The sequence below is a fragment of the Lactuca virosa genome, chromosome 4, assembly GCF_052849685.1.
Source record: "Lactuca virosa cultivar CGN04683 chromosome 4, Lactuca_virosa_CGN04683_v6, whole genome shotgun sequence".
Taxonomy (NCBI): Eukaryota; Viridiplantae; Streptophyta; class Magnoliopsida; order Asterales; family Asteraceae; genus Lactuca; species Lactuca virosa.
Window position 1 is genome coordinate 94210503 of NC_136429.1, and position 19332 is coordinate 94229834.

The following is a 19332-nucleotide window of genomic DNA, read 5'->3' on the forward strand; positions in this document are numbered from 1 at the left end:
GTAAATGAGATTATGTCTGGTTTATTTGAGACTTCAACATGTTATCTAAATGTTGGTTTTGATATCTTATTAGTTTACCCTCGAAATACCGAAGAAATCATTACGGTCCGTAGACAAACGGTTTAGTTTAACACACATACTAGATTTTTTTACAATAAATATTGAGGAGAAGTCTTTAACATATATTGAGATGAATGACCGAGTCTAGTTGTTATAAAAGTCAAACACGGACAAATAAGATAGGGTAATATCAAATTATTATCAATAGCCTAAATCGTGCTAGTGGAAAAAAAAAAAAAATAGATGGGAAGGGTTGGACCATGTAGCATCCGATGGAGTGGTTTATATGGCAGCCAATAAGGAGTGGTCTACTGCTCCTCAGCCCCTTCATTGTTACACTGATCATGTCTATGTCGTAAACAATTATTTTATGTTTTTTCTTAGTACATTAGTCTTGCTAATTTTCTTTCATTGTTTTCACTTGTTCTTGTGTTAGACATGATACAACCTATAAAACATAAGGTTTTTTTTTTTGTTTTTTTTGAAAAATTCTTGCAAGGAAAAAGAACATGTAATAATCATGTTCTACGAAAGGCGTTTAATTTGTGGAATATTTAACTTAAATTATCTAGTTTGCTAAAAATGATTCTACCTGGACGACAACCATCCAATTTAGTTATCTATTTTGCTAAAAATGATTCTACCACGACAACCATCCAATTTAGTAAGAAAGACTATTGGGAGATAAATACCAACAATTTTGAATATATCACTACAATGAAATTGACATTTTGTGAGGACAAACTAAGATGGTAGTTTGGCCACAGTTTTATGATTTTGGAATGCTAAAGTACATTTCATAAGAACATTGTGAAATCTTATTGTCATGATAAATTTTCTAAGATATTTTGGAAAATCCTTTGGCAATCCGGAAGCATTTCGCAATACCATTGTCAAATATTCTTAATCAGAAAAAGAAGTTGTTTAACAACAATAATGATAGTTACAGTTGACAAATTGCAAAAAAAATGGCTATATTGACATGTAGAGAAAAAAAATGCTTATTTTGATAAAATCACCCTCCCATGTTGGTTATTTTGTGATTATCTGTTATATTTATCATAATAATCTTTGTATGACTCAAAGATTTTGGTTTTTTGCTTCGTTGTTAAGTAAGATTGAAGCTAAATTAGGACAAAAACATTGATTGAATTGCAAAATTAATAAATGAGAACCTATATAAATACTGTTGTTGTGCCCTACCAGACGTACCACATAGAACATCATTCTCTCTCATGTGGTTCCGTATAGATCCATCATTTTGCGGGTTAAGTAAGTCGTTTTATCATTTTCAAAATTGATATTTGTTACTTGTACGTTATGTTTGTATACTTGATTATATAGAGTTTAGAATGTTTTTAATTTGTTTGTGAATTAGTTTTATATGTTTTTAATATTTTGTGAATTAGTTTTTTATGAATTTGATTAGTTTATTTTTATTTTAAAATTAAAAATTGTATTGGTTTAGAGAATAAAAAAGATGGATTTGCATGTGTTTTGAGATGAGAGGGTTAGAAGTAAAAGGAGAAGAAAATTGTGGCAATTAGGGGTGATAACTGATCACACGACACGGCAAAAATACACAATACGAACAAAATTGGGACAAAACTGAAATTCGAATTCATGTTCGTGTCATGTTCGTGTCAAGTGTAAAAACCACGACGTTGTACCGTGTTGTGTTCGTGTTCAAAATTCGACATGAAAGTGACACGGTTTAGCATTTGTTTGTCGTGTTTTTCGTGTTATGTATGATTAAGTATTAATTAAATAAACTAATTGTTATTTCATGTATCTTTATCATATCGTGTCGTGTTTGTCGTTTTTTAATCGGTTCGTTTTCGTGTTAGTTAAAAAAACATGACATCGTGTTGCACCGTGTTCGTGTTACATAAAACATTGTCGTGTTAGATAAAAACACAACACAATGACCCGATTTGTCACCTTAGTGACAATGATGTGAGAAATGAAAATCATATCAAAAATGGTTCAGAAGAAAAATGAAAGACAATGGACTCCCTCGAAATCAAAGGTTACCATAAAAGTGAATAGAAAAGGTAGTATTGACTTCAACTATTAAAAAAGAATGTAGTTATATTTCTTTAAGTAGAAGTCTCCAAGTACATCATAGAATATCGAAATGTATATTTAAAGAAAAGGGGAAAAATATGAGTGATGCATAATAAAAGTAAAATATCTACCTCACAAAGTGGTCCTCTTTCCCATCATTCAAAGACTTGACTCCTCATCAAAGTGCCATTTTCATTCTCATTGGCACCCCAAGATTCCTAAAATCCAACCCTTTATTCATTTGTACGGAATAATATTTATAATCTATTTAGTACACTTATATAATCTCTAGTCTCTACTACTATAATTAGTAGATTTTCATGATACAATATTTAATATAATTAAAAGTATAATGCTATTATAAAATATATTTCATAACTCATAATGTTTAGATAAAGAAAAGGCAAAATTGTTATATTTAATACTATATTTAGTTAATGAACGAATTAGTGATGATACAAAAAGTAGAAAATTCGTAAAATTGTGTGGAATCAATTTCCATCTATCACGAAACTGAGACAGACATCGACATCGAAACTGTCACCGTCTCACCGGAAAACCCTGAATCAGGGTTTCCAGTGGCAGAGTCTCCGGCAAAGGCATAACCAACACCCAATCCACCATAATGCAATGAAGCATTATGACATCGTTGGAAAACCCTAGCTAGAGACGCCGCTTTCCTCCGTGCCCGTTTTGTTCCCGTAAACAACAAACCCTGAAGCAAACCAATCATCGCCGGAGTTTTCAAGATCCGTTCAGCCGCCTGAACACCGCCACTCCGACAAAGCTCAAGTAAAGCTGCCACCGCGTTCTCCTTCGCTCGGGGCGTCCCACACCTCATCATCTTGATTAAACCGACTACCGCCAAGTCTTCCGCCCCAACTGCAGCGGCTCCGGCAGGTTGCCGGACAATCAACGCCAGAGCTCCGGCAGCTTCTTCCGCCACCTCTTCACATCCTAATGCCTCGATTAAAGCTCGAACTGCACCAAATCCGATCATCTCCGTGCAGATTTCGGTGTGTGTCGAGAGATTAAATAAAGCGGTAACCGCGTCTTTCTTCCCTCTCAGTGTTCCTTTAGATAATAAAGCCGATAATGCCTCAATAGCTCCATTTTCTCCGGCGATCTTCTTTTTGTAATCATGAATGGCGGAAAGACTGAACAATGTAGCGGCGGCATTTTCTCGGGATTCAACCGTATGCCCGAATCTTAAAACGTGAACGATCGATCTCAAACACCCATCTTCCTCTATAATCAGACTCTTATTATCATCGTGTATCGATAAATTCAGCATTGCTGTCACAGCATTTTCTTGGGCTACGACGCTTTGGGAAAAGAGAAGAATCCTTAAATATGGAATTGCACCGGATTCCGCTATAAAAGCTCTGTTTTCTCCACCGGTTTTTGCCAATAATCGGATTTCACGAGCAGCCATGGCTTTACCGGAAACCGACCCATCTCGCAGTTCTTGAATAAGGAGCCGTGTGGTGGCTTTATTTGCTTCCACCGCCGCCCGGCTTGCTGGGGCTGCCGGAAAAGATTCAGTAGCCATATCTGAATTCTCCGGCGGACTGTAAAGAATCCGGTGAGCTATGCACCACTGTGTAATTAGATTCCTGAGTGCTTTATTTGGTACAAGCTTTTTATGAAGAAGAAGTTGTCCGGATTTCGGACATGAACAATGGCCATCTTCGATCCATCTTGAAATCGAAACTCGATCGTAAGTCTGCCCGGATGAGATTATCACAGGGTCCGCCATTAATTCTAATGAAATCGGGCAGCAAAAGTCTTTCGGAATTGTTATAAAAGTATCGGCGATTTCTTTTGAAATCAACGCTCGTTTCTTCGAATTTTGTAATCGTTGTCCTCTTGTGATTTCTACTTCATCTTCTTCGAATCCGAATAATAAGAATCTACAGTATCTGATCATTGCGATAAACCCACTAAGAATAGAAGCTGAAGGCTCGATATCGTCTTCGTGATTCAGCATGTGTTCTTCCAAGAATTCTAGTTCAGCTCTGCAACTCGTAGCATCAAGAATCCCCAATTTTTTGACGAAGAATTCATGGAATTCTTGTACAGAAGGGATTCTCCCTGTTTCAATTTCGTTCAACATCTTGAACAACTTTAAACGTAATGCATCATCATGTTTATCTATGAACAATTTAGCGTTTCTTGATTGTTTTTGTAACAAAGCTAATTGCTCTATAACATCATTGGATAAATTATTCAGTTTGTACAACGGGATAACATCTAAAAGCGTTGAAAATTCTCGATTAAGATCATGAAAATGTCCAGAAACCGAATGATTCTGAAGCAAAAGCCATAACTTACTGGATTGAGCACAGTAGTCAAGCAAAATTTTGGACCTGTTAAGCAGAAGGTAAAGCTCCTTGAAGCATAAGATCACCGTTGAAGGAAAATCGGAGGTTGAATCCCGGACAGAATCCAACAAAACGACGAACAATTCTATCTTCCGCAGCAAAGATTGGGAATTCTTTTTCTGAAACGGTGGGCGTTTGCCGGAGAATGAAGAGATGAGGTCCGATGAGACAGCGGTTAAGTGGTTCAATAAGGCAACGACATCGTTTTCTAGATCCACCGGCGTTAAGCAAGCTTCTAACGTCGGCGACCTGCTCCGGCGTAAGGATGAAAATATGGCAGCCGACGCCATTGCTTAAAGCAAAGAAAAGCAAAGAAAAAAAATGGTGCTCTGTAAACAGTTTCGTGATTCTTTCTTCGATTTCTCGATGGGGTTGGTTGAATTTAGTGACAGGATTTGCAAAAGATTTGATCTTTCTTATAAATATAATTGTTAGGAAATGAAAGGGAAGGTGCGAGGGAAGGATAGGCTACATATACAGTGAGAATTTTGACAAAATCCGCTTGTGGAGAGCAGGACTCAGGACTCAGGACTCAGGAGCATTTGTGAGGAAAATTGAGAGACGCGAAACTAACGTAGAAGAAAAACTGTAAATGGCCTCCTTTTTTCTTTGACCCATTAATTCTATTACTTGTTTAAAATTAAAGTAATGAAAATTTATATAAAAATAATTTTTTGTATTGCGTCTGTGGAAATTGCATTTTACTAAACCTTTTTTTAATACTAATTATATAACTTAAATATATGTTAATAATTAGTAGAAAGACTTAAAATTTAGTCTTGATTTGGCATGTTAGTTGAAAAGCTCATGAAAAGCTGATGGTTAAAAAAACTAGCTGATAAGCTAATCGATAAAAAGATTGTTTGGTAAAAACTAGCTGATAAGCTAGCTGAAAAATATAAAACTACATAAAAATGTATTTTCCAAAATAAGTTTTCAATAATTAATTAAGGTATATTTGGGAAGTTTGTAAAAAAAAACCCCTGAAAAGCTACTCCAAGTAATTTTTAGCTTACCAAATACGACAATCCAAAAAAACTTCAAAACTCGAAAATAAGCTAGTTTTTCAGCTACTTGGCAAATGCAGAGAAAATAAATTTTGTTGTTTTACATAAATTTTTTTTTTTTTGACAAACAAAAAAGACATTTTCAATGCTAACCATCAATTTCGTAGAATATATGTGCGAAATGGGCTATAATGGCCCATAAGTCGACCCATATTTAAGTTAATTTTTTTTATTTTTTTATTTTTTATGTTGCAGTATTCTGAAAAATAATCTGAGTGAAAAAAAAAACACTCTGGACAAGTAAAGTGAAGTTTGTTTCATTTATTTGACTTCACAAACCGAAAAACCACATTGGATAAACAAATGATTAAAATCTATGACCCGTGTTTAATGATATTGAAATAAAGGATAATATATTCACTAATTAAATATTAATATTGGATTTGTGGAGACAAAATGTGTTGTTAGATGTTTAACACCATTTGTACAATGTTTTATCACTTGTGCAAATAGAAGTATATTGGAAATAATGAGAAAGATATAAACAAATGACTATACTACTAGTTATATGTAAGACTGGGTCACACTAAAAATCATAAAAATCTTGAATATATAATAATAGTTATAAAATAAAGAAAAAACATCATAAATGGTCTCTGTGGTTTCCCAAAATCTGAAGTTTAGTCCCTGTGTTTTCAAAATTTTTGACAATTGGTCTTTATTGCTAACTCCGTTAACTTTTGTCCGTTAACTGAAGGACATTTTCGTCATTTCACTACCACAGGGACCATTTATGATGCTTTTTCTTATTTTTAAAAAAAATATATATATAATTAAATAAAAGGTCTCTCTCTCTCACTCTCTCTCTCTCTCTCTCTCACACACACGCACACACACACACACACACTCTCTCTCTCTCTCTCTCTCTCTCTCTCTCTCTCTCTCTCTCTCTCTCTCTCTCTCTCTCTCTCTCTCTCTCGGAAAAACACCCCTTTTAGACTCCCCCACCCTATTCTTCATATTCTCGTGTCTATTCACCAACAACCTCCATTCCCTTATGTCCATCATTTTTCGATCACTCGACAGTTATTCAAGGGAGCTAGTGGGTTTCTTGGTGCAGGTTACTGAGTGAGAAAGAGAATCAAGTGAGAGAGGGGAGAAATTTAGCACCAGAAAATAGAACAGGGTTTGTGATTCGATTCAGCTACCGCTAGTGCCAAAGTTTGATCAGATCGATTTAGACTCTTTCTGTTCGCTTTCGTTCATCATTCCACTTTCATGTTCCTTTTTATAATTTGTCGCCTGTAGATTGGATTTGGTTATAAGGAGGTTGTGATGATTTTGTTTTTTGTAGTTGATCTGAGCATCAAATTGGGGAAATTGTGAAATTTCATCCTGTATCTTGGTGGGGCAACCGTTGTTACAGCCATGGCGGTGTGGCCCATTTTTCCGATCAAAATAACAGATTTGAGCCTCAAATGTTAATGTTACCGTTGATTTCTTGACTCCAATGAGGATTATCAGAGAAGCCATTGCTAGTTTAGGTAGTCCTGCTCCTATATTGGTTTCAGAAGGGGCTAACACCATGGATGTGGGTCGATCCGTTTTGGTCCAAATGGAACCCAGAACTTGTTTAGATGCAGGAACATGGGGGACAATGGGTGTTGGTTTAGGGTATTGTATTGCAGCAGCAATAGCTTCGCCTGATCGGCTTGTAGTTGTTGTTGAAGGTGATTCTGGGTTCGGATTCAGTGCCATGGAAGTCGAGGTTTGCTTTCTTTTTCTTTTTTTCTTCCCCTAAATCTAACTTCTTCTTTTTCCAATTTTGGTCCTGAAACGTGTTGTGGTTTTACTTAGACATCCCCTGAATCTAGCTTCTTTTTTTTTTTCAATCGAGTAACAAATTCAAATGATGATTACAAAATAGATGAGAAATCAATCGACTTAGTGTTGAATCAAATGGTGCTTGAAAAACTTCCTAAATCTCTGATTCTACATGGGATCAAAGATTCCAATGGATTGAACTGAAATGCTTCGTCAAGATATTAGGGGGCATATGTCGCCTTCGTCGCCTCTAATGTGTATGTGATGTGTTTTTTCCTTCAAGTGCAGTTTTGTGGGTGTGTTTGTGTTTGTGTGTTTTTCCTTTAATTGCAGGTTGAGAAAAAGGGAACGAGATGGCCACCTGCAGATCTAAAATGGAAATAGAAATTAGGGAAGGGAAATGAGGTGATGTATCTAGGTGATGACGAGAGAGAGAGAGAGAGAGAGAGAGAGAGAGAGAGAGAGAGACCTTTTATTTAATTATTTTCTTTTTTTAAAAAAATAAGAAAAAGCATCAGAAATGGTCCTTGTGGTAGTGAAATGACGAAAATGTCCTTCAGTTAACGGACAAAAGTTAACGGAGTTAACAATAAGGACCAATAGTCAAAAGTTTTGAAAACACAGGGACCATCTATGACGTTTTTAAACCACGGGGACTAAACTTCAGATTTTGGGAAACCACAGGGACCATTTATGATGTTTTTTCTAAAATAAATTTAACTATTCAGTCAAATAACTAAGTAAATTTGTTTTATTTGTCTTTTATTAAATCAAAGCAAATTAAAGTCCATCATGTATCAACCGTCTTTTAAGGTTAATTTTAAATTTTATTAAAATTAGAAAAAAATGAAAAATAAATAAATAATAAAGTAATTTTAATAAATTAAATGTATAAATGAAGTTAATGTAAAAAAAAAAGAAAAAAATTTACTTAAATATATAAAATAAGAATATTTTTAGCCACATGTCAAACTCTTATTTATTTTATCACATGTCATTTTATATTTATTTAAAGTTAAATTTTTTCCAAATATCTTTATGGTTTTTTCTATTTTATTAAATTCCATAAAGCATTTAAATATAAAAACTGTAATAAATTTAAAAATAAACGCATATCAATTTTAGTAATGCAACTTTCCTTTCAATTTAAAAATTCGTAAATTGAAGTCTAGTTATTTTTTTGTTTATTTATTTAAATATAAATGAGAAATTAACATTTTAATTTCAATAATTCATTATTTTTTTCACTTTCCTTATAAATTCAAATTTTCTAAATGGCTATACCTTCATATATATATATATATATATATATATATATATATATATATATATATATATATATATATATATATATATATATATATATATATATATATATATATATAGAGAGAGAGAGAGAGAGAGGTAAGTTCAATTGAGGAAATAAAAAAGGTTGAGAATGAGGGAATCATTCTCAGCCACTCATTTAATCTAAGCATAAAAAGACACAGTGGCAAACTTGTAAATATGATAATAACCTTCAAACTCAAATACGTAACATCGATTTCTTTGTTGAATACTCCGAATTGGAATTTCCCAGATTCGCAAACGAACTCAGTTGGAATCGGAATTTCTTCGTTGTTCATGAAATTGGAATTGGAGTTCTAGACTCGCAGTCACAATCGACATTGAACGACTCGGAATCGATACTCACAGGTTCCCAATCAGATTTTCGGAAATCAAAATCAAAATGTGAAATCGATCAGACATAGGATGTCGCATCTGAAGTCGGAAGCTTTTAAAATTGGAACATATATTCTAATTGGAACAGTTCGCGTCTTGATTATCAGTATTACAAAGAAATTTGAAATCGGGATTTCAAGGTTTCAAAATTGAAATCGGATTTTTTGTTGGAATGAAATCAAATCAGAATTGCACGCTTCAAAGTCGAAATCGGAAGTATATGATGATTTGGAATTGATAACTTGAATCAGAAGTATCATGTTTTTAACAATTTTAAAAAAGTTAATTTGTATGCACTCCAACTGTTTGATAAAATGCATAAACTAAATTACCACGTTATATTCACATATGAAAATGTTTTCTCACCAGAATCAATATATGATTATTAAAAACACAAAACAGATATGCAAGTATGTATGTTATTCATATGTGAATAACATAATATATATATATATATATATATATATATATATATATATATATATATATATATATATATATATATTGTGAAACCACCTGGTAATATTTATATGTGAATATACTGTGTAATATTCATAAGTGAATATATCATCTAATATTCACAAGTGAATATAATATGTAATATTCACATATGAGAATATCATCTAATATTAATAAGTGAATATATCATCTAATATTCACAAGTGAATATACTATGTAATATTCACAAGTTAATATATTATGTAATATTCACAAGTGAATGTATCGTCTAATATTTAAATATGAATATATTATGTTTATTATATGATATATTCATATATGAGTGATACTTAAACTGGAAAAAGAATTAATCATATATTTTTATTCATAAGTGAATAACGAATGTACTGTAGTAAAGATCTGATGCATTTTTATTCACTTATGAATAACGATAGCTGAAAATATAAAAAAATAATAATTTTTTTATTTTATCTTAAAACTATATCAATATGCATGTCTATTTGTAGAGAATAAAAAATCATGAATTTTGGTATATTTAAAATCATTTTTCGATAAAAATAGCTTCTTAAAAATTAAAAAAAGGAAAAAACTATATTTTTGTATATATATTAAGGTAATGATTAGCATAGTTTAAGGAAACATGTTTTGTTGGAAAACACATGTCTATTCCTTCCCATTTCCGCTGGTACGACCGAGGCTTTTGCGGCAAAAATAAATGAGTGGCTGAGAATGAATCCCCTATTCTCAACCTTTTTTTTTCTCAATTGAACCCTCGTGTGTGTGTATATATATATATATATATATATATATATATATATATATATATATATATATATATATATATATATATATATGGGTGAGATCGGTTGAGAACTCATAGTTTCCCGAGAACCCGAGAACTAAACGTGGAGCGTTGGATCAAAACTAACTCATTAAGGGCATGATCGTCATCATACCAATCCAACTTAATTTTTTATATTATTGTAAATATTAATAAAAAGCTCTCAAATTAACATTATAAAACAAATTTTCGGATTTTTTTATAAAAAAAACTAATTTTCGTTTTTTTTTTAAAGTGCAGATTTTTTAACTTTTTTAGAAAGCATAAATTTTTAAAAATTTGAATTTTTTTTTAAAAAACTTCAATTTTTTTTTTAAAAAAAATTACTACATTAAAAAAACTGCAATTTAAAAAAAATAAAACTGCATTTTTTTCTAAGATACTGCAATTTTTTTTCAAAAAAAAGTGCAACTTTTTCATGAAAAACTATATTTTTTAAAAAAAAACTGCATTTTTGTGTAAGATATAAATTTTCAAAAATCAATAAATTTATAAAAAAACTAAAATATTTAAAAAAAAACTCTATTTTTTTAACAAAAAAAAAATCAACATTTTAGGTGCATATATGCATATTTTTTTCAAATGAATATATGCATATTTCTTATACTATAATATTCGTAAGTAAATCATAAAAAATCTCATTTTTATTAATCAAACTATAAACATAATAGTACAAGTATTTTATTCGATACAAAATAAAATATAAAAAATAAAAAATGCTACGAAGATTCAGAGTGTTATCATTTCTTCATATCAAGATTTTCATATTTTCTTCAATTTATCACTTTTCACCTCTTCAATATTTTCCACAAATTCTTCAAAATCTATAAGAAAATTAAAAATTTTGATTAATGCAAGAACACTCAGAAAAATGCACATGTAATTACATCTGAATTACATGTGAATCACATATAATTCATATGTGATTCACTTGTGAATCACATGTAATTCATATGTGATTCACTTGTGATTTACATGTGAATTACATGTTATTAATATGTGAATTACATGTGATTTATATGTGAACCACATATAATTCATATGTGATTCACTTGTGAATCACATGTAATTCATATGTGATTCACTTGTGATTTACATGTGAATTACATGTTATTAATATGTGAATTACATGTGAATCACATATAATTCACTTGTGAATCACATGTAATTCATATGTGATTCACTTTTGAATCACATGTTATTCATATGTTATTCACTTGTTATTTACATGTGATTTACATGTAATTCATATGTGAATTACATGTTATTTACATGTGAATAACATGTAATTCATATGTGATTTACATGTGAATCATATGTCAATTACATGTGATTTACATGTGAATCACATGTAATTCATGTGTGAATCACATATAATTCATATGTGATTCACTTATGATTTACATGTGAATCACATGTAATTCATATGTGATTCACTTGTGAATCACATGTAATTCATATGTGAATCACATGTAATTCATATGTGATTTACATATGAATCACATGTAATTGGTATGATGGAATCATGTAAAGGAATGGAATTACTTTATCAAGTCTTGATTATGATCAAATTCCATAAAGTTGAGGTGTTGTTGTGTTTACCTTGTACACTTATCAAGTCTTGATTCTTCAACATTTAGATTTGAAGCTCAGCCGGTCATCAACAACAAGAGGGGAGGATTTTGTTTGAAAGAATCGTGCCTTCAACATATTGTGTAAGGCATGCATTTAGGAAGGATCTTGCAGATGCTGAGGAAGTGATTTCATCTTTTGTAGGACCGATTTGGTAACAGACTCTCATACACAATTAAATACGTAACTTAGGTTCAAGAAACATACACACAGTTAAACACACACAATAAGAGAAATGATATATATAAAGAGAGATAAACACAAATTACATGAGTAAAAACATTAATATAAAGAGAGATAAACACACACAATAACTCGAATGGATTTGATGGTGTCCAGAGTACCGAAATATAAGAAACAATTAAAATTATTGTTTCTTATAACTCAAATTCCTTAAACTTCCAGATCTTGTTGCCATGGGGATCGATGCTCAAGTCTCCAACATGTATCAACGTCCTGATATGATGACTCCATGTGTTGATCCTCAAGGCCAGGCCCTTGATCCTCAAAATGTAACACATAGAAAAGAGAATCTTTAACAAGAAGAGGTCAACAGGAAAGTCAAAGAAGAAGATGAATAGAAGAAAATACCTTGGCCCAATCAAGAATCTCATCATGATCACTATCTTCTTGGCTAGAGAACTATGTTTCCTCCATTTATGCTAAATCAAGCTCGCTCCTGAAGTTTCTATCTTCACTAGGTGAGCCTTGTAAACTGCATTAAGTTTAATGTATTACAATAATATTTCTTGTATTCCAAATATCAACAATTTATAAAATACCTCAAGGAAGATTCTGAGCTATCATATTGTTGATAACGTAGAAGAGGCAAAATTGCATTTGGTATCTGCCTTTGAGATGGCTGATCATTGTTAACTATATCATAAACATAAGCATCACAAACTTCAGAAACAACTACAACCTTATCATCATCTGTAACTAGTGTTTCAGTGATAGAATCATGTAGAGTCTCTCTGTTTCCATTCAACAATAACTTATCTCCATGTTCAGCTGAAACACCACTTGCTTTTCCTTCTTCTTCTTCTAAGAATTTTATTGTCATGCTCATACACATCACAAGATTCAAGATCTAAGCCACTGATACTTTCTCTCAATCGCTCCAACCTTTCTTCAGTGGAAATGCTAAAAAACACATAGAATGTGATATCAATGAAAATGAAGATCAAAAAATAGATGGAAAGATGATTTTTATCGGTTTATATAATATGAGAAACCTATTCAACACGCCAAAATGAAGATAAAAAAATGGAAGCTTTGAAAGAATGCAGTTCAGTGACGAGTTGTTAAGGTGGATCAAAAAACATCGCACTGAATACTGATTTGGTATCGTGAGATCTAAAAAGCTAGAGCGAAAAAGTAATTTTAAGGAAAACGATTGCTAACTAGTAGTGTTGTTATAGGTGGTAGTGTCAGAGGAGATTCCACACAATTGAGGAAGACGAAGTGCCTGAGCAACATTGATTCCGAGACCAGACAAGAAGGCAGGATTCTCATAGAGGTTACACAAACATTGTAGATCGGTGGCCACCGCCTCTTTGATCGGATCGCAAAAGGAGTTGGGCGGCTTTGTGGTGGCGTTGAGGTACTGAGCGCACATGATTAGCTTCGACGCACACGTCTGGGCCTACGTCTGTGCCGTCGACACAGATACAGACATCACAAAGAGCGCAACCACCACCGTGAGTAAGAAAGAAGAAGCCATCTCTGTGGTTGATTTTTTTCTCTCTCGGGTGGCGATTACATTCGAGTTTCTTTTTCTTCATCTCCGATTACATTATGATCGGCAAATCGGCTACACAATTAAATCAAAAAATTAGAAATTGAAAGCAATTCCAACCCTCCGCAAATCCTAGGTAGCTATTCTTTAATAAAATCCCCATTTGTGAGGAATGTCATCGATCTGACGAACCATAGTACATTGTCGGTGTATTGTTTCTTCGATTCACCATCGACAAGCTGAAGTGTGAATTGCAGGAGGTGGAATGAAGATTAAAGGGATGCGGGATGAAGAGAGCGAGAGAGATAGGGCAGTGGCTAACGTGATTCAATCCGATTAGTGGGTATGAATATTTTTCCATTCCTAAAATGCCGTGATTCTTTTTCAAAAAACATGCCCCCGTGCCTTTTCTTTCCCATATATTTACAAAAATGCCACAAAGCATCCTAACCATCGTTTATTTTGATCTAACGATCATCATTTGGTTCTCAGGTTCTCGGGAATATATGAGTTCTCAAATGATCATTCCTCTATATATATATATATATATATATATATATATATATATATATATATATATATATATATATATATATATATATATATATATATATGGGTCTCACAGCTAATTCAAGTTAAATTAAGATTTTTAAAGGTAAATATATTTAAATTACGTGTAACCTAATTAAAATTTTGTTTAGAAGTCAATTGATTAACGTCAAAATGGTAAATATAAGTTAGTTAAGTGATAGGGTTTATTTGAACATAATAAGAAAAGTTGAAAACTTATGGACTGACTGTGTCAAGTGCCCAAACTTTTGGACATAAGTTCCAATACTCTCCACTCATCCTCGTTTTAAGGATTTGGAGTGATGGAGAAGGATTAGAAGCGATTTGGAAGGCAACCGAGAAATTGAAGTTGAATTAGTGTTCAATTAGAGAACTAGAGCTTGGATCCACATATAGTTTCGAAAAAGGTAACCGTTTATCGTCTATTCTCTTAAAATATCATCACTAACTCTATAATGCTCTCAAAATCTGATTATAAGATGGATACGTGTTAAGACATAGAAATTAAAGGACGATTACAGTCTAATGATAAGGTTCTAGATCAATTCATCCATTGCAAATTAAAACTGGAATCAATTCATGAGTGAAGGTAACTATGAGAATGTATCCATTTACTTATACCCTTTGTTGTTGGTTCGTAATGGACTGTAAATGTGCATGATAACAAGACTCATTTGACATATGTATTGTAGCTAATTAATTGCAAAAAAGGTTATGCAGATGAAAATATAATAGTTGGCACTTTAGAAGAAAATATCTATATATAATTGACAAGAAAATATCATATTAAATTTTTTATTAATTTTGAATAATCTTTATATGATATAATAGGAAGAATAGTTATAGTTATTAAATAATATAGTTAATTTAAAAAGCATAAAACATGAGTGAAAATGCATTATATTTGGCTATTAATTAATTAATTCATGGTTTTGGTTTTCATTGGTAGTAAATGCATTCATGATGCTTAAATAAAATTTTGAATGATCACCGAGAAAAGAGAGAACGGTGATGTGAATAAGGGTAGACATATCTTAGTTTATGCGGTGTTTAGTATTTTTTTTTTCTTTTTTTTTTGGTTTGTATTGTGATTTTTTTTTCAAAGAGTTTTGGTGTGTTGTTTGGTGTATCCAAAATCCTTGTAGACAAAGCCAATCATCAGTTCCCAACCATGGGGCGAATGAAATCCGTTATTTCTTAATGTCTTACACTTTTCATACATGTTATTAGTGTTTCGTCATGATGGAGTTCCAATTTTTACTGCTTTTAGTCTCTGTCTTGGATTGATCCTCTGGGGTTTGTCTTTCCATGCCTTTGTTGACTAGGCTATCTGCCTATCTCTATGGCGTACTGGTGGATTTTTTCTTAATTACATGTCTTTTGGTGGCTATATTGAAAGTCTTAGCCCTTTGGGTAACTGTTTTTGATGATGTTATGATTAGGGTTATTGACATAACAACACGTGAAAGTTTTACGTTTGGTTTTAAATGACCATTTAACTTTCTTTTGTACCTGTTAAACCATTAAACTCGAAAATTACCTGTCTAAAAAACCATTTTGCTTAAAACTATCAGGTTTCAAGGTTACATTTGCTGATGTGTACATTGACTTCTTATAGTCAAAGGTTTCCATAGCCACATGGATGTCCACGTGGACTTTGAAATTGAAGAACCATCGTCTATCTCACCACCACCTTCCGTTTCCTCCAACTGCCACCGCCACCATCCATCCAGTGAAAAATCAAGATGAAAGGGCATGTACTTTTCAAGGTTTCTTCTTCTACCTTGGCGATGTCGATAGCCTGCTGCAACGGAGCCACCGTGTCAGTCCATGCCCGTTTAAGTCGACCCGGTCCAAATGAGATGATCTTGGGTTTCTCGATACCAATGGGTTCGACGGAAGGGTTGATCTCGGAGTACGAGTACCTGAAATCAAAGGGTAAATTTGATTTTTTAGAAAATTTGTTCTGGAGTTTCTTGTTCGATGCATTTCCTTTGAGATTCTTGTTGTTCTGATTTTGGGGGTTTATAGTTTTAGGATTGGGGAAAAAGGTGGGTCGTCTTCAAAATGAGATTTTGTTAGATGACGAAATATAAAGAGGATTGATGGTTGGTTTTGACTGTGGAGGTCGTGTCGCCGCCGGGGAAAAAGCTTTAGCATTTGCAGGTGAGAGGAGGAAGAGTTTTGTTCGGCTATCAGGGTTTAAGGTTTAGCAGTGAATTTACCGGCATCTTGCTACCATTTTAAGTTTTTTTATCAAATTTTTTTAAGTAACTAATATATTGAATTTAGAAACTTAATGATTATTTATATAATGATTTTGCACTTGATGGATGGTGGCGGTGGTAGTAGGAGGAAACAGAACGTGGTAGTGGTGGTGGTGAGATTGATGATGGTTCATCAATGTCAAACTCCATGGGGCATCCACATGACTATGAAAACCTTTGACGATAAGAAGTCAATGTACACATGAGCAAATGTAACCTGAAAACCTGATAATTTTAAGCAAAATGGTGTTTTAGATGGGTAATTTTCGAGTTTAATGGTGTTACAGGTACAAAAGAAAGTTAAATGGTCATTTAAAACCAAACATAAAACTTTCATGTGATGTATCTCAATAACCCTTATGATTATCCTTAAAGCTCATAGAATCTTTGCATGTCACTTTTGTATGTTGATTACATGTCTTCTGTCGCAGGCTAATTTTGTCATTTTTGGTATTTAGCATCTGTAAATTCATTAGGTAGTTGTTGGTATGACGATTTATGTTTCTTCTTTTGTAATTGTACTTTTTTCCGGTCACTGGTTGGCCTTTTTTATAATATATGTGAATTTTTTAATACTCCTTTCGTCCCAAAATTCTAGTTCATCTTTTCTTTTTTGTTTGTCCCAAAATAATAGTCCATTCCTAAAAATAAATAACATTTTTATTAAAATACTACCTCATTATTAATTAATCAACTAAGCACTTAATGGAACTTTCAATTCAAAGTAATGACAAAACTGTCATTTTATTGTATATAGTTAGTGGTAATTAATGTTTTCTTAATCTGTATGTTTTTTGTCTGTGGACAATAATTTTGGGACGGTGGGAGTATATAATATCAAAATATGTAACAATATAAAAAAGTGATTTCACTTCAGTTTTACACCCATTTTAATTTTTAACTGTTTAAGACTAAGATTCGTTTCAGTTTATGGCCGATTTCAGTTAGGTTTTAAATCGGTTCATCAACTAAAAGTAGGGGGTATTTGTTTAGATGGATCCATTTGATTCGAATATGGATCCACTTGATTCGATTCAATCAAGTGAATCCAAATTAATTTCAGTTTTTAAAACATGAATCCAAATAATTCAAACTAAATATAAATTCAATCTGAACCAACCAAATTACAATTCGGTTTTCAAGAGACTCAATATTAAAGAAAATATATAACATGAATATTAATCAACTCTAACCAAAAATAAATTGTTTGTTTGGGAACTAAAATTTATGAGCAACTATTTAATATATATATATATATATATATATATATATATATATATATATATGTGTGTGTGTGTGTGTGTGTGTGTGTGACATCCCCATTTTCACGGCCAGAAAAGACTGATTTGTTTATGCTTTATTTTGAAAATCATAGTATCTTTTAAAGAAATGTGTTGCGGAATTTGTTCCCAGAAAAACATGATAAATATGTTATCAAATCATTTCCGAAAAATGTATTTTATTCATTTTTAAAACATTGGGATGTCATCGTTAATACAGAAACATAAGCATAAACAGAACTTACATTCATTTACACTAGTGATTTACATCTCTTTTAAATCTCTCAGTGTAAAGTAGCTTCATATCGACACCTGTGATACAAATAAGCTTGAGTGGGTCAGGTTGGGAAACCTGGTGAGTACATAGGGTTTTCAACCCACAATAATATAATTATTATGTTTAAACATCAAACAATCAACCCAATTACCCATCCCCATTATCTTCTTTACTCTTAAGGATCTACCCTAAGAATCAGCTATTTCTCGTTCATTTATTCCTAAGGATTATCCTAAGGAATAGGTACAAAGTCCGTCGTTGTCAATGACACAGCTATCAAGCACAACTGTTAATATTATCAATTAGGCGCAACTGCCAGAATTATGACATTCTCTATTTAGGCGCAGCTGTCGATATTGTCCTCTAGGCGCAGCTGCCAAGGTTTAGGCACTAAGTCTGCATAGTCGCCAGGGTTTATCTCGTTTATTTACAGTATCGTTTTCGAGAGTCCACTCGCAATACATGTCAATGAGTTTTTAGAGTACACTGGTGAACACATCATTCACAACACCTACAGGTTGCGAGCCTGCTAGTGTCCCACTGGACTGTCTAGAATAGTCTGTGGTTGTCATCCATACTCTGCTAGATGACGGGGCCAACACTTGGGTAAAAGGCTTCTCTCATTGTTCGCCTCTCACCCTTATCTCATGGTCTATATCACCTCTCATTTCATTATCCAACTCATATTTCATCTACCCATGTTTTACCCAACATATTTTGTAGATATAAAATACATATATAGTTTAAATAATTTAAAACATGTATAAAATCGTTCATCCAGCATAGACATCAAGTATTCAGACAAATAGCACGTAATTTATAGAAAATATTTCATATCTATGTGTAAGATGAAAGTAACCATGAACTCACTTGTTAAGGTGGTGATTCCGAACTCAGACAGCGCTTCGCTTCTATTAATTTATTTTCGTTCGACGAAACCTAGTATCATTACCGCTAGATTTTAGTGTAATATTCATTGCGACTAGTTATTAGTCTAGATTCATCATTAACTCAAAGTCTAATTTCATGATCTATCAAGTAAGGAACAACCACGTAGGATCATATCGGAGGTAGGGTCCGTTTGGTATACGAAGTATACTGTTTGGAAATCCCACTTTAAACACCTCACTAAATCACAACCTAGACATCATTCCCGTAAGTAGATCAATCAGTATAACGACTTTGAATCAATGATAAATCTTAT

General features: G+C 32.6%; 1 long non-coding RNA gene and 1 pseudogene across 2 annotated transcripts; one reads left to right on the forward strand and one right to left on the reverse strand.

The window, feature by feature from the left end:
* Positions 1 to 2485: 2485 nt before the first annotated feature.
* On the reverse strand, positions 2486 to 5100 carry LOC145106438 (U-box domain-containing protein 17 pseudogene; annotated as a pseudogene).
* A 9502-nt stretch (positions 5101 to 14602) lies between these two features.
* Positions 14603 to 16638, forward strand: LOC145109922 (uncharacterized). Of its 2 annotated transcripts, XR_013709337.1 has the most exons (3): positions 14603 to 14711; positions 15879 to 16242; positions 16336 to 16638. It is a non-coding gene; the product is annotated as an uncharacterized LOC145109922 (long non-coding RNA). The 2 variants fall into 2 exon arrangements; XR_013709336.1 differs by having other exon boundaries at positions 15879 to 16638.
* Positions 16639 to 19332: the final 2694 nt, after the last annotated feature.